Source organism: Dreissena polymorpha, chromosome 5 (genome assembly GCF_020536995.1).
Source record: "Dreissena polymorpha isolate Duluth1 chromosome 5, UMN_Dpol_1.0, whole genome shotgun sequence".
Classification (NCBI taxonomy): domain Eukaryota; kingdom Metazoa; phylum Mollusca; class Bivalvia; order Myida; family Dreissenidae; genus Dreissena; species Dreissena polymorpha.
In genome coordinates, this window is record NC_068359.1 from 94,537,219 (window position 1) to 94,552,726 (window position 15,508).

Here is a 15,508-nt window from a genome sequence, read left to right on the forward strand (position 1 = left end):
TGGACGGTGTGTCGCGCGAAATAATTACGTCGATATCTCCAAGGTCAAGGTCACACTTTGAGTTCAAAGGTCAAAAATGGCCATAAATGAGCTTGTCCTGGCCATAACTATGTCATTCATTGTGAGATTTTAAAATCATTTGGCACATTTGTTCACCATCATGGGACGGTGTGTCCCACGAAAGAATCATGTCAATATCTCCAATGTCAAGGTCGCCACGACTAAAAATAGATTTAAAAAAAAAAAAAAAACTTACAAAGGGGGTTAATTTTTTTTGGTCATTTCAAAAGTTCAGTTTGAGTTTTCTCCCTTTATCAGATTTTTTTTTCACAATGAAAACCTGGTTTTGTGACAATTTTGTCCCTTGTTAAGGCTTAAATTTCAACCCTCAGATACTTATGAGCAACAAACAGCATAAAACCTGAACAGACTGTAAGTTTACTCGCAGGCTGTTCTGGCTTTATGCTGGTTGCAAAAGCCATTTTCACTTTGCTTCTTATAGGGGGAAACCAGAAGGGTTAATACCAGATAAGCCTGTGTACATATGAGACACTGTCCGCTGAACCCATTTATGCCTAGCGTCCTGAAAAAAGGACATTGCAAACAGCGTAGACCCAGATGAGACGCGGCATAATGCGGCGTCTCATCAGGGTCTACACTGTTTGCTTAAACAAAATTCTGTAAGAAATATTCTAAAAATAGAAATAAATATACCAGACATCCCTAATTTTGGAAATAAATTGATCCAATTGAGAAGGATGGGAGAGTCCACTAGGCATAAATGGGTTAAACTGGATTTTTTGCTTTGAAGAGACTTTTTTTAAACCAAAATTATGGAAAATAAGAAAAGTGTTGTCTCTGATTAGCCAGTGTAGACTGCGCAGGCTAATCTGCGACAACACTACATATGTGCATTAAGCCCTGTTTTACCAGAGCGAGGCTCATATACAAAATATACATAAGTGCGGGCACCTGCTAGAGGCATGCCAGGTTCCCATGGTTTCAAGACAGCGGTCAGATGAATGGGCCACTGGAGAGTGTTTACACAGATGGTGCCATACAGGATTAATCTGGCCCATTGTACTGCTCTTGTTTGTATATAATAATGTTCAGTGCATTTGTAAATTATTGGTTGTGGCTATTCCAGAAACATTGTTGTTATTGCTGTTATTGCTTCCTCGTGCATACTGATTGTTCATCAGGTTTTTTGTATTGCCTTGATTTCGCTGTCTGGTAGAGTGTTGTCATAACTTTTTAGTATGAACCTGGTTTGTATTGGCATCTCCAAGCGCAACAAACTATTATAGTTCTTAGTAATTTGTCTATCTATCGCTCTCTGGTCATAAAATTCCTGGATGAAAATAAAGTTGGAGCTATTGTGGTCAGTGAATTTAAGCAATTTATATCGACTCATTTTGCAATTGTTGTTGAAGGTTTGCTTAAAATTGGCATCAAGGTCATACTTGTCTGTGATTTGATATTTATATTTAAGTTTTAAGCCTTTATGTAAAGAAAAGTGCAATGATTATGCATGTTTTATTATATTATATGTTATTTTAGAGGAAACGATTATAAGTTATCATACTGCCACTTGATGCAATATAAATACTGGTTTCAGCAAATTTGTTAAATTTGGTTTCTTTTTTATTTCCAGGGATTTGATTTCGCCTGCAGAACATTGCAGAAGACTGAAAAAGATTGCCGAAAAAATCACCTTTTAGCTGTGACATCATTTTGACAGATGTGATAGGATATTATAGGGTGTATATATCGGGAGTCAAACACTTGGCTTGGAAGTGATAGCTCAGGAGATAACGCAAATCTTCTGCGGATTTTCAGGTAACAAACTGTGTTAGCTAAGCCCCCCTAAATCCGTTAGATCTTGTAAATCCGTGATTGATTTTCACACTTGTTAAGGCTCAAGTTTTGTTTTTCTTTCCAAACTTTTATCAAAATCTTTGAAGTCTAATTCAAGAATTATGATATTTACACAGACGCAATAAGCCTCAGGTCATAAAATTGGTCGAGGGGTGTTGTCGCTTTTATGTGCATACTCGATGGGCTTTGATCTACGGTGCAAAATTCACATAAAACACAGAGTCTACAACATGTTTTCTTTCTGGTATTAGGTACACTTAATGAAGTCTATGAGAAAAGAAAATATAAATGAAAATTGTGTGTGTACAAAACTTGCCCATGCAGTTACATGGCAATTGCTTATTTGTACTTTATGGCCGTTTTTATTAGTCTTATTAAATTGGTTTAAGGGAAAAGTGGGTAAGGGTTTGAAGATTTGAAATAGCATACACCCTCTTAATGGACATTAACCCTTTGCATGCTGGGAAATTTGTCGTCTGCTAAAATGTTGTCTGCTGAATTTCTAAAATTAGCATTTTCTTCGATTTTTTTTTCAAAGAATACAATCAGAATAGCAAACTGTTTGGATCCAGATGAGACGCCAAGTTCTGTGGCATCTCATCTGGATCCAAACTGTTTGCAAAGGCCTTCAAAATTCGGTTTCAGCACTGAAAGAGTTAATGGAAATTAAGATTTTATGATTGAGGTAGGTTTCCAACAAGCAGGTGCAATGCAGGATAGTTGCAGAAAGAATTTTGAAAGCGCCATAAACTGTTCTGAGAAGCAAAAAATGTCTTACTGTTTGCATAAATAAATGTTTAATGAATTGCAATTTGATACACCCATTTAAAATTAGAAACTCGTCTCTGATAGTTTCTGTTAAATTGGGAGGTATGCAGGGATTAGACACAATGAATGATGGTAATTGTTAATTTTTCTCAACCTATGTGCCAATGTTTAATATAGTTTATAGATGGGCAAATTGTTAGCATAGCATAGATGCGAAATCTAACAAATTACAAACTATTATGTAGAGTTGGAAAAAGGCAGCAATCAATTTTGAAATAAAATGTTTTTAGCACCTGTTGTTATTATTTTCGTTTTGAAAACTTATAATTAAAATAGACGCTTGCATAGACATTTATGCACTATTTAAATTGATTTTACTTAAAAACTGGAAGTTTAGTGTATATTTTGTGAAATCCTCTTAACCCTTTAAGTGCGGGAACCGAATTTTGAAGGCCTTTGCAAACAGTTTGGATCCAGATGAGACGCCACAGAACATGGCGTCTCATCAGGATCCAAACTGTTTGCTATTCTGATAATATTCTTTGAAAAAAATCGAAGAAAATGCTAATTTTAGAAATTCAGCAGACGACATTTTAGCAGACGACAAATTTCCCAGCATGCAAAGGGTTAAAATTAAACCATATCCATGCATGCATGAATACAATTTTTTATGCTTAGTTTAAATGCTTATAAATACCATCAATCATTACTTTAGTCATGAAAAACTCACGTTAACATGCTTGTTGCACTTAAAGACAGCGGCTGATTTAAACATAAATACATTCAGAACATGAAATGAACAGTTTTGTTTCAACCCTCCCCCCCCCCCAAAAAAAAAAAGTCAATTCCAAGTTTTATGTCTTATTCAAGGAAAGTAAAGCAGCATCAAAATCAGTTTAATTTGCACATAGGTCAAGAAGTCTTGAAATGATTGTCTCTAAGACAAACCAAATGAATACCATCTCCCAATGTTTTTAAGTTGTGTAAGTCTGCAATCAAAATTACTTTGTACTTTCAGAGCTCATGCTAATTTCGCGATTATCTTCATAAATTCTTTTTGTGGAGCCCTTTATTTCTGTATAAGGAGCAGTTCAGGACTTCATCAAAGAAATTGTTAAACAATTATAAAGCGTGTCAGCAAAGGTTTTCCTGCAATCTTGTGGGCATTTATCATACTTTTATTGATACAGCCAATGGATGATTTATTGCTTGATAAACAATCCCAAAAGGTTTTGCTAAATGCTCCACCACTGCTGAAAAACTTGAAATGGTACTAGAATAGCTATTTCCGTCTTTTTTAAGTGTTTTTAAGTCTGACCTAGTTGTTTGCAGAAATCTATATATAATCAGTTTTTCAGGATAGTTGGTTCTATTGTTTATACCATTCCATTAAGTACTTAAACATTGGCAAATAATAAGCCATTTAAAAATAGCTTGACGAGTTTATGCCTTTAAACCATGTTTTTCATTTTGAATTGTTTTTTTCTGAATGCTTCTGATTTTTTACCCAGACTTGTTATTTTCTGTTTTGTATCATAGATAAAAGTGTTGTTTTTATTATTGTTTGTTAAACAATTGATGTCAGAGTGATTATGGTAAAATGTGAGCATTTTTGTGATATCAGTGTAGTGAAAATCAACTCAAGTAATACAGCTGAACATATATTGTGTTTGATGGCAAATTCTCATGCAGATTTCCTAAAATGTGTATAAATAGAGAATAATAGGAGAGTGTTGATTATAGATCAGGTTTACCATGCGAGGCTTAGAAAACAAAATGCACGAGCCTTGTAATGATTTTATAGTAAAATTAAATATATAAACCAATGGTAGCTACTACGGTCAGCCCTATGCAATCTACCAGCGGAAATCCCTTTCACATTTTGTAGATATACCTGTTAAATCTGTGCCCCCATATCACACCAGCTCCTGTTGATTTTATGGTGAGATTTATTGATCCATGCAGCTTATGATAGGGATTTTATTTGCAGTCACCCTCTATCAATAATAGAATAAACTCAATAAAAACTTGACAGTAAACACTTAAAAGATCTCTTAACTGGAGTTTAAAGGTATTTAATAGTTATTGGCAATCAACAGGTTGGGGTTGGTCATTTATCAAATAGGTAAGGCCAAAAAAAAAAGGTCTGTTTCTGGAGGCCCGACCATGTCACCCGAATCTGCGCCGACCCTCAACTTTTTATTGGGGAACACAAAAAAATAAAATAATTTCATTTTCGTTCATATAAGATGTAATATCAAGCGAATAAAGCATATATATAAATGTTTTTCTTATTATAAGCTTTAGTAGACGTACATTCTAGTACCCGAAAAAAAAAAAAAAAAAAAATCCCTACCTACCGCCCTGTTTTTATCCCAAGGACACCAGAAACGGACCTATTTTATTTTTGGCCTAAGCCTGCTTTAATGGTCATTTGGCCTTCAGACCTTAGTACTTGACCAATTCATAAAATTTTCATTTTCCAATTTGGAAATTATCATAATTTGTCAATGGGCATAGCGGCTGGCCATCAATGGGCCAGGAGTCCGGTTGTCTGAGCTCTGCAGGAGCTGTTTTCTGATCTACTGGGTCAGGATGTAGTTACTTTGGGGTCAGGGAGTAGCAATTTTCTGGTTAATTTACCCTGAAGAGATTAACATGCAGTTCTTTACAACTTGGTCACTGGGCTGGTAGATTTCTACTGTTAAAACGTAAATTGAATCACTTTGAAATCAAAATGACCCCTTGGTAGGCAGTTTTACAACTTTGTCTGATGTTTTGAGTGCATTTATGATACTTTTATTTCTTGTTTTTTTGCCTTTTTCCTCTACTGGCTTTGAGAATGAAATCATTGCACTGGTATGTCAGTGAATGACATTTTTATGAGTGTTTTTGTATGCAATTTATACCACATGCATAATTGAAATATAAATTGATTTCATTTACAAATGATTTAATGGTGTATTCTATATTAGATCAATATAATATAAATTTAACTGTAAAAACAAAAAATAAAAAAATGTTTCTGTGTTTTTCTCAGAAACAGTTTTTATTAAAAATTATTTACATACTTCACATCGAATATACTTTACAATGATTGGTCTGTTATTAGGTTATTACTCATTTTTAGTAATAATAGCAAATTGCAGTCCATGAAAAACATAAATTATGTCTTAAGTTCTCGCGTCAATTACAATGCATTATCTATTCATATATTTTTATAAGTGAATCCTTTTTTTCAGTGCAAAATGATTATTTTTGGATGAAGTTAAATTGGACTGTAATAGAAATCAAAGAATTGATATTTGGGTTTATTGATCAGCCCATGCATAGTGCAATATTACAATAGAAGACTTTAATTATACAATTACTTCGTATTCAATATATTTGTGAATGACATTCCAGAAATAATTGCTGTGGTAGAGAATAGTACATTATAGCTAAATCTGTAAGCCTCATTTTATACACTTTTACCTTTAATATGGTCATGCTTTATTGTGATCCTGAGCTATGCTTGTGATCCAGCTTTGTATGATTTAGCCATTATTGTGATCCAGCTATGATTGTGATCCAGCTATAATCAGTGCTCCAGCTAGGATTTGAAAAGGGCAGGGGGGCTTTTTTGTCAAAAGGGCACTTTCGACGCGCAGTATTTTGTCAAATGGGCACTTTCGACGCGCAGTATTTTGTGAAAAGGGCACGTTCGAGCGCGCGGGTGTTTCTGGAATGCTTCCTATTGCATGTTAATTTATATGTTATAAATAATTGTATTATTCCCATTATTATTAAACCATTCAAATATAATGTCTTCAATGAGGATTAAAATAATAACAATGAAATAAGAGATTTATGAATTATCATATGTTTTTTCGAGGGGGGGGAGGGGGGGCAGGGTGGGGGTTCGGGGTGGGGGGGGGGGGCAGGGCGGAGGTTCGGGAAGGCAGGGCGTGGCGCCCTTCGATTTAGGCCTAGCTGGAGCACTGTATAATTGTGATCCAGCTTTGTATGATTTAGCCATTATTGTGATCCAGCTATGATTGTGATCCAGCTTTGTATGATTTAGCCATTATTGTGATCCAGCTATGATTGTGATCCAGCTTTAATTGTGTTCCAGCTTTAATGTATGATTGAGCCATTATTTTGATCCAGCTATTATTGTGATCAAGCTATTGTATGATTTAGCCATAATTGTGATCCAGCTATATCATTATCAATCTATGATATTATTTGGTATTGCATTGATATACACAATTTTGATGCAAAAGTGAAACAAATCTTCTGAATCTAGGTCTTTATTTTTTTTTTGAATACAAGTATTTGTAAATTTGCCAAATGTCAAATTAAAAAAAAATTGCATTTTTATTTCAAGATTGGAGTTGGGTTTATTGGTTTAAGGCTGTGACCTAGTACCTTGTATGAAATGTTTGTAAACTGAGAGTATCTGACATTAGCGATAGTTCATGTTGACATTGTGGATCAGTCCAGTCACCTGTCTATCTGAAGTTTATGCGAATTGATGGACATCAAAGCATTAAAGGGTTTAAAGACCGGATTAGGGGGAGATTATTTGACGGACAGGTTACGATGGGTTAGCTCAAACTTCCAGAGGTTATCTAAATTTTGATGCTCAAAGGCAAACTGACTTATTGGCTTTAGATGAATGTTTACTTATAAAGCATTCTGGCTTTCAGTGGTCAGATTTTAAGGTCTTCTTATACTCTATGGATTGAGCTGATAATCTGGATATAAATGCAGTGTAATGCTGCATAATGTTGTTTCCAATGTGTCATGTCAGATAATTGTAGTAAATTATTAAAGCTTAACACATAATAACACACTGGCTCTAGAACTAAGAAGTTGCAGGTTGCATCCCACAGTAAAGTAGAACCTCCTCAATTAAGTCGTAAACTTTTCAATTAAGTTGTAACCTTCTCAATTAAGTCGTAACCTTCTTAATTAAGTTGTAACCTCCTCAATTAAGTTGTAACCTCCTCAATTAAGTCGTAGCCTGCGCCTAATTCTTGGAAAATAGGGCTGAATGCTTGCGCTTAAAGAGTCATTCCACAGGTTATCTTGTGTTGTATGCACAGGCTAATCAGGGACAATACTTTCCTTCTTAACTGGATTTCTGTATAAAAGAGACCATGTTTAAACAACATTTCCCAAAAAATGGGAAAGTGTAGCCTCTGATAAGCCTGTGTATAGTGCACAGGCTAATCTGGGACAACATTTATGAACGTTGCATTAAGCCCAGTTTTCCAAGGGAGAGGATCCGTCTTTTGCAATAAGTTATTGAACAGAGGTGCATGGTACATGGTACAAGGTGCATCAGAGCAGACACAACCTCTAGAAAGGGGGCTTGACTCTTGTATCAGGCACAATACCTTGTTACCTGAAAAATGGTGAAATACTAATAAATGCAAGGTTTAAAATAAGATGGAGAAACATGCATCTTTACCATATTTTTATTCCAAAATAGACATGATAAACTGTTTTGCTGATTTTGTTTCTTATAAATAGTGCTAATCAAATTGACATTTTTGCATTAAAACGATGCTTAAACATTTATTCTAATTCAAAGTTTTGCAAGATAGAACTAATTTGATCCAATTGTTGGTAAAGCCTTCAGTGCTGGATCGACGTTAACCCTTTCAGCGCTGGAACCCAATTTTAAAGGCCTTTGCAAACAGTTAGGATCCAGATGAGACGCCACAGAACGTGGCGTCTCATCAGGATCCAAGCTGTTTGCTATTCTGATAGTATTCTTTGAAAAAAATCAAATAAAAAGATAATTTTAGAAATTCAGCAGAAAACATTTTAGCAGACTACAAATTTCCCAGCATGCAAAGGGTTAAGAATGGTCTTGCTATTGTATAATTTTATCAGCAATCCATTTTCCCCATACATGCTTTAATTTCTACTACTCCCGTACATGCTTTAATTTCTACTACTCCGGTACATACTTTAATTTCTACTACTATTACCTGCTCTAAATTATGTACAGAGTAACTATTTTTCCCCTTCAGAAGGTAGATAAGCCTGTCTACAGTCAGAAATATGCCAGACACACACAAACATAAATGCCATTCTAACTTCTTCTAAAACAGGAAGTCCTGTTTGGAACCGTTTTACAGTGGTTTAATTGTTACCTCACCTGGTTTATTGAAATGGATAAATTTAAGGTGCATGTTAACAAGATATGACATTAAATGATTATGTTATCTCTTTGGTGCTCTGCAAAATGAACAAACAAATGTTTAAGGGAATGCTTACAGTTTGAAATAATGAAAGAGAAAGGAAGAGGGTATAATAGTTCAAATTGATGCACCAATCATGAAAATCATGAATAAAATTTTAGGTAAAAAATGGTTCAAAGGTAGGGATGGAACTGAATATTTGAATTTAAAAAAAGACAAATATTGGAATCCAGTTTGAAATAATGAAAGAGAAAGGGTCAAGAGGGTCAAAGTTCAAATTGATGCACCAATCATGAATCAAGTTTAAGGTTAAAAAATGAGTCAAAGGTAGGGATAAAATTTGAATCTAAACGTCTGATCCAAATATTTTAATTTACAGTAAATATTGTATTTTCTGCATAAGAACAGAGTTGTGTGCAGATATGCCATTATGTGTTTGTCAAGGATTGATAATGGCTGTTATCTTTTAACAAGAGTATTGTCTTGGGGAGGGACAGTGTTTTTGGCAAATGAAAGCACTTGCACACAACACAAGGTTTTGCTGATTTATTGAATGACACAGTGAGCTCTGATTTAATAGTTTTTCATTTGATATTTTTGGTAAATGTTGGTAATTATATATAAAGTGCCTTAACAATTTCTTTTCTGTCATCATAAACTTGCCATCTAAAGTAATGTTTTAATGGTGCATAATATGCGGCTTGAATAAAAAATAACCTGCCAGCGGTGTGCACATAAATCAAACTCATTAGGTTCAGAATGAGTATCAGCAACTAAATTTTCAGTTGCGCAAGTTTGTGAACCTCTTAATAGATTTATTTTGTGATTTATGAAAGTGTGGGTCTACCACAAAACTTCCTTTAGGCATTGTAAGTGCTTATTACGCGACCCACCCTCAAGATTTGAGACAGATATTGTTGTTATGTATTAAGACGGGAGTCTATTAAATAACATTCGTCATTGAGATATGCTAAAGGGTTAATTTACTAAATCATTGACAAGAATTTATACATGTTTACCAACAAGCAACATGTATTTGCATGCATTATCTATATTGTTTTATACAGTAATGAGCCGCTAACCCAAGTTTAGAGCTAGCCCTTATATGGCATATAATTATGGAAGAATCTTTATGTTAACCTTCCCCCAAACTTAATTATTATTTTAGTCAATTCAGGGATACATAGAGCACTTCTATTTACCCAAATTTTTCTTCATTCATTTAGTGTATGCTTCATTATAAGTGTGTATTAAAGGTATGAAATTACCACATTTTTGGCCTGATGTCAACAGTTTGTAATTTCTTGTTTTAGTTTTAATGGGTTGGTAATCTGATCTGGTGACGAAGTCATTAATCATAGAGTATCAGTGGAAAGATTTAAACCCTTTTAATGGGCTGACGATCTTGCACTTGCAAAACGTTTTAGGCAAATGGCAGTTGGTTTGATCACCAAATGGGATTATTTTGTATAGGGCTTTCTTTGCAAAGATTTGTTTCTGTCCAGTTGTTGATCACTTAATTTTAAACTCTTGCCCATATGCATAGTCTGTAAATGAAAATTCATTGGTCACAACATATTTAGCAGTAATTAGAAAGTGCAGATTTGGAAAGAAAGAGATGGGTTTGTGTGGGGGTCCTATTTAAGGACATTATGATAATTTAAAGCAACCACTGTCTTGTACTAAAACCTGTTTTAATTTAAAAAATAATTTTCTGCACTTGGTGGCTCAAAGTTCCCTCCTTAAATTGAAAAACTTTCTGTGGTCTATTTGTAGCCATGTTTATGGAATATTTTTGTCAAAAACATTAAATAGTAACATTGTCATAATTGCTTTTAACAATAAGCTACAATACCTGTTGAGCATGCAGTTGAATATTAATTTTAGTCTATCCTTTCAAACTTGTATGGTACAATTAATTTTCTGTGCTATGAGTTACTAAATATGCATAGCCACTCATATTAACTTCAGTCAAATGCTTGCAGCCTATCTAGTAACAAATTGGAACACAAATGCAAGTTGACTTCATACCGCAATTCTCTGTAATAAGAGAAGTGGATGTTTCAGTGACACTTCATATTTGTATAAATCTGAGCAGTGATAGCAAATAATTAATTTGGAATGTCTGATGTGTGTCAAAGGTGCTTGTTTGTTATAAACGCTGTGTCCACGACAGGTGAAACCATTATCATGCATCCCATTTGTAATCATGAAGAGTTTTAATTTCAAAGACATTTTCTAGTCAAGTTATTTTAGGTAAAAGAAGAAAAAACGGTCACTGAAGTTCATTCCTCTAAGAAAATATACATTAAAATATGTTAACATCTAAAGAACATTGTTTACCCATAATTATGGTTCAATTAGTAAAAATTGGAATTCAGAATAGGCCTTCTGCAAGGGGATGCTGCTAATTGCCTTGATTATTTCTTACTTAATTATACAATACTGCTGACAGTGTCAATATGTTAAATAGCCAACATTTTCCTTGATATTGAGTTTGCATTAAGATACACAGAGATTTTTATGCTCCCCCAAAATTTATGTTCGGGGGAGCATATAGTCGCTGCTTCGTCTGTCCGTGCGTGCGTGTGTGTGTGTGTCTGTCTGTCCGTCCGTGCACAATTTTTGTCCGGACTATTTCTCAGCAACTAATGACCGGAATTCAATGAAACTTTATGGGAAGCTTAACTACCTTGAGGAGATACGCATGTTATTTGTGGGTTCTGGTTAGATGATTTATTTAGAGAGTTATGGCCCTTTGAAATTTTTAAGTTGCTAAACCATCCTACAAAGTTATGCCCCTCAAGACGTTTCCTTTTATCTGAATATATAGTGCAGTGCTCCAGCTAGGCCTAAATCGAAGGGCGCCGCGCCCTGCCCTCCCGAACCTCCGCCCTGCCCCCCCCGATCCTCCGCCCTGCCTCCCCCCCCCCTAAAAAAAAAACAAAAAAACTTTTTTTTTTTTTTTTACATATGATAATTCATAAATCTAATAATACATTGTAATTAGTTTAATCCTCATTGTAGACATGATATTTGAATGGTTTAATAATAATGGGAATAATACAATTATTTATAACATATAAATTAACATATAAATTAACATGCAATAGGAAGCAATCCAGAAACACCCGCGCGCTCAAACGTGCCCTTTTCACAAAATACTGCGCGTAGAAAGTGCCCTTTTGACAAAATACTGCACGTCAAAAGCGCCCTTTTGACAAAAAAGCCCCCCTGCCCTTTTCAAATCCTAGCTGGAGCACTGATAGTGCAATATTGTGACAAAAAAATTTGGGGAGCATCACCCGTCTCCGACGGTTTCTAGTCTTGGATTGAATGAAATTGTTTGCTTTACGTTATTGTTATAATATTGAATGGGATTTTTAATATTCAGCAGTCCCTTCTATTCTTCACTTGCACATAAGGCATGGCTTTGGTTTCTTAAATGCAGTCTATGTTGTTGCTCATTATAAAGTTCAAAAGACAGTAATACAGCATGTAATTATTGTTAGTCCCCTACCGGTTTCACCGGAGGGGACTTCTGGTTTGCGCTCTGTGTGTCCGTCAGTCAGTCAGTCAGTCAGTCTGTCACACTTTTCTGGATTCTGCCATAACTTTAAAAGTTCTTAATATTTTTTCATGAAACTTGAAGCATGGATAGATGGCAATAGGGACATTATGCACGTCATTTCATTTTGTTCCTACGTCAAAAAATCTGGTTGCTATGACTACATTTTTTTTTTTTTAATTAAAAAATCTGACAATGGGGGAGCCGGTAGGGGACTTATATTGCTTGACAATAGTCTTGTTTATATTAGGTTAAAATCCACTAATTCATTCACTGCTTTGAAATTTGAATAAAATTGTGCAGATTTGTGTAATATTATCCGATTTCTGAATGCAATTTTCCACATATATTGCAATCTTGTAAGCATAAATAAGCATTCTGATGTAAGAAAGTTTTAGTTCTGCACTTCTTGGGTTTCAAATAATGAATGGTCTTACAGCTATAATAATTCTGTAGTAGAAGTAATTGTGATTAGGGTTATTAATGAAATCGTAAATGCTTCAATTGCATGCAAGGTAACAAAAGAATCAAAAGGTTTTGTAGCTCATAAAATTCCCTATTCTACCATAAGTAATGTTAAGGAATGCATAACTGGTCCTTTGTGATTTTTTTTTATATTCTTTAAAGTAGATAATGCTTTTTGGGCTATTTCTAATGTTGTACTGTCAATATGCAGTATGAATGAAATGGTTTTCAATGGAAAATGTGTTTATTTGTTATATTTAGACTTGTTGAACTCAATATAGCTTATAGTTACATTCAATTCACGTGGATAAGCATGCAATATTAGCCTGATATTTGTGCACTCTTTGTTTTTTTCTCGTTTTTTTCATTGTTAGTTTGTTTTGCGCTGAACAGGATTATCTGGGTAACACTTTCCGCACATGTATTATCCCTTTCCCACTTAAAAGCAAAGTGAAAAGGGCTATATGCAACCTGAGCATAAAACCAGAACAGCCTGCAAGAAACTCGCATTCTGTTCAGGTTTTATGCTGTTTGCAGCTTATCATTACCTTAGGGTTGCAAATGAAGCCTTAAAAACTTGAATCTGGAAAGGTCTTTGATTAAATTAAACTGACTAAGGGTCTACAAATGCATGAGTAGTAAAGGGTAATACTCCTTTTATCCACAGCAAGTATCTAATGTATTCTCCCCTGCGAAATGTTGTTCTGCAGTTCACGAATAATTCGTGAACTGTTCGTGAACTGAGTTCATGAATTATTCACGAATAGTCAGTGAACAGAAAATGAGCCACGTCTGTGAAATGTTCTTGAAATTTTAGTTCATGAACTGTTCATGAACACTAATGGCATGAAGTGTTCATGAAATATTCTTGAAACCTAATGACATGAAGTGTTCATGAACTATTCTTGAACCCTTATGGCATGAAATGTTCATGAACTATTCTTGAACCATTATGGCATGAAATGTTCATGAACTAGCCATGAACACCATTGGCATGAAGTGTTCATGAACAGTTCATGAACAACACAATTCTTGAAAAATTCTTCAGGGTTTTGCTGTTCATGAACAGTTCATGAACATTTTTCGTCTATTTTTCAATGGCTCATTTTCTGTTCACGGACTGTCAGTGAATAGTTCATGAACCATAGTTCTTCAAGAGTTCATGAACTGAGGTGGCATGAAGTGTTCATGAACTATTCATGAACAAGTATTTGTCAATTAATGCAAAGGTTATCATAAGTGTTACCAAAGCTCAACAAACAGGTCAGGGTCAGAAGAAACAAGTCTTGTATTAGCACTTAACATATTGATAGCAACATATAACAATAATTTAAATATAACACTAATAACTGAGATACAAGTGGTTTGATAATACTCTTTAAATTTCATAATACAACTTTGCACTATATGTTCATGAATATTTCATGTATTAAAAAGATTATGAATAGTCTCATTTTCAGTTAAAGAATCATTTACTAATCAATGGTTTCATGAAATGGTTACACTTACAGTGCCAAAGAACTTGAAATGGAACCAATGGCTGATCAGTTCAGCCGGTAAATTATTAAAGACTTACATTTTCAAATATAACATAAACCATGTGCCTTCCGTTTCAACTTCCTGTGCACACAATATTCTTCCTTTGTAAAAACAGCAATGCAATGTACATGTTTGAGTTCTTGATATCATCTTAAACTGTTCTTGAAATAAGATGTCCTTAAAACATTCTTAAACTTGTCTTTTAAGCCTTCCAAGAACAATGACAGATCCTTTTAAGAACATATTGGATTCTTAAAAAGTCCATCATATGTTCAAAAACATTGTGTTGACCTGTTTAAGAACATCAGAGGGAAACATGTTGTTCAAAAAAGTTCTTAAAGTGTTCAAGAATAGTTTAAGAATAATTCAAGAACAGGAAAGGGCCTTAAAAAGTTATTGAACTGTTCCTGAAAGCAGTTCTTGAACAGTTCTTGTACACATGTTCTTAAAATTCTCTAGAACAGGTCAAGAACTCTTACTTACAGTGGTGAAAGTACTATGCATATTCATACTAACTTCACAGGTTTCACAAATCTACAAGATTTGTATGCTAGCCATTTCAATATTACTTTCAAAAATATTTATGAAACATCTAGCACAAAGGAATTCATGAATTATTCATGATTGATCCTCAAAGTCTGTCTCAGAAAAGTCATCAGAAATAATTGTTCATGAAATGTTCATTACTAAGAATATGGTTAGATGAAGAACTGTTCATGAACTTTGAAGTGTTCAACAAAAATTCATAAACTGTTCATGAACGTGTCTTAAGAACAGTTCATGTCCAAACGTTCATGAACCAAGATCAGGAACTTTTTGAGAACAGTTCATGAACAATTCCTGATTGGCTTGAAGTGTTCATGAAATCATGAACAACATTTCGCCAAGGCATGATAGGTAGCAAACTTTAATATTCTCTGGCATAAATGTATGTGTCTGGTACATGAGCTAAATAATAATGAATGTTATTTTTAGCTCACCTGATTGCTCAGGTGAGCTTTTGTGACCGGTCTTTGTCCGTCGTATGTCCGTGCGTCCGTCCGTCTGTTAACATTTGCTCGTTAACACTCTAGAGGCCACATTTCTTGTCCCA